General features: G+C 44.1%; 1 pseudogene; it reads left to right on the forward strand.

The window, feature by feature from the left end:
• Positions 1–1,048: 1,048 nt before the first annotated feature.
• On the forward strand, positions 1,049–1,998 carry LOC112014122 (pectinesterase 3-like; annotated as a pseudogene).
• The last annotated feature ends 1 nt before the right edge of the window (position 1,999 follows it).

Consider the following 1,999-nt stretch of genomic DNA (forward strand, 5'->3'; position numbering starts at 1 on the left):
GTCTTGGCAGCAGGTGAGAATGTCTCCAAAAAATCAAGACCCTCCTTTTAAGTGTAGCCCTTGGCACTAACCTAGCTTTATATCTGTCTATAGTGCCATCAGGGTTGAGTTTGATCCTATAGACCCACTTGCACCAAATTGGTCTTTTACCAAGAGTAATGGAGTAAGCATCCAGGTTTTGGTGGCTTCTAAATTTGCAATTTCTTATCCATGGCCTCTCACCATAATGGATCCTGACTACTTGAGAGAAAAATTGAGTAACAGGACATTACTAACAGTCATGAGCATAAGATAAGTACTTTTGGATCCAAATGAAAAAAAAAAAAAAAAAAAAAAACGGAGAGATCGAGGAAGAGAGAGTGTGGAGGCGACGGGTCTGGGTCGGCGACAAGATCGAGGTTCGTGGGTTGCTCTGGGTTCGTCGGTTCGTGGGTTGCTCTGGGTCGAAGGCGATGGGTTGCTCTGGGTTTGTCGGTTCGTGGGTTGCTGGGTTCGTCGATTCGTGGGTCGAAGGTCGCCGGTGGTTGCTCGTGCGATTGATCCGGGCTTGGTCTCTCTCGTCGGCGGTTCGTGGGGCTTAGTCGCTGGTCTGGGTCTCTCTCTCTCTCTCTCTTTCTTCGTGCTCTCTCCCTCTGTTTTCCGGAAAATAGCATTTGAAGTGAAAATAGAAGGTGAAATGAATTTCACCCGTGGGAGCTTTATTTTACGGTCAAAGCTGAAATGATTTTCAGTTGACCGAATTTTTCAAATTAGCCAAACACTCAAGTTTTACGGAAATGGTTTTCCGGAAGTACTTTGAAGTCAAAACAAACACACCCTTAGAGGAAAATGATGATGTTTACTAGTTGATTTGATTAATGACTATACCAATTCTTCAACAAGAAGCATCGAAGAAAAGGGATTCTATTTCTGACTTTGCCTCTCACTCACTCATATAAAGAGACACACCCACCCGGCCCAATCCTCCCAATCCTTTTTTCTTTTTCAATCACACTTTCTTTACCAAAAGAATACGCACATCCTCAGCTACAAAAACTAAGAGAGATACTCTCATACAAGCTTATATCATCGATCGAAATGGACTCATCAATCAAGTCCTTCAAGGGCTACGGCAAGGTAGATGAGATTGAAGAGCAAGCATTCAAGAAAAAGAAACGCAAGTGTTTGACCATCGTCATCATCTCCTCCATCGTCCTATTAGCTCTTGTCATTGGTGTAGTTGCTAGAACCATTACACACAAACGAAACAGTTAACCATCACCCTCATCTAACACAGTCCCAGCAACCGAAGTAACCCCAGCAGCTTCACTCAAAGCCGTGTGTAGTGTGACTCAGTTCCCAAACTCATGCTTCTCTAGCATCTCCTCCTTAGAAACCGCAAACACTACCGACCCAAAAGTCCTTTTCAATCTCTCTTTACACGTAGCCATCAACGAGCTCTCCAAGCTCGCCAACAACATACCCTCCAAGCTCACTGCTATCACCAATGACCCCAAAGTGAAAGAAGCTCTAACCGTTTGACAAGGCCTTTTCGAAGACGCAGTGGATATGCTTAATGACTCTATAACTTCCATGGAAGTTGGATCAGATGATAAGCTGTTGTCCTCGGCTAAAATCAATGATATAAAGACATGGCTAAGCACTACAATAACTGACCAAGAGACCTGCTTGGACTCTCTCCAAGACCTCAATTCCGCGGTTGTTGATTATATGAAGATAGCCACGAAAAACTCAACTGAGTTTACAAGCAATAGTTTAGCCATTGTTGCAAAGATACTGGGCTTACTTGCTGACTTTAACCTTCTCATCCATCGTAGGCTACTTCGATTCGAAGAATCTAAAGGTTCAGATGAATTTCCCACTTGGGTTAGCCACAGTGACCGTAGGCTACTCCAGGAGTTTAACGTGACTGCTCATGTGACTGTGGCTAAGGATGGAAGTGGGGACTATACGAGTATCAGCGAGGCAGTAGAGGCCGTGCCTAAAAAGAGTGTGTAAA

The sequence above is a fragment of the Quercus suber genome, unplaced genomic scaffold (genome assembly GCF_002906115.3).
Source record: "Quercus suber isolate HL8 unplaced genomic scaffold, Cork oak 2.0 scaffold_182, whole genome shotgun sequence".
NCBI classification, from domain to species: domain Eukaryota; kingdom Viridiplantae; phylum Streptophyta; class Magnoliopsida; order Fagales; family Fagaceae; genus Quercus; species Quercus suber.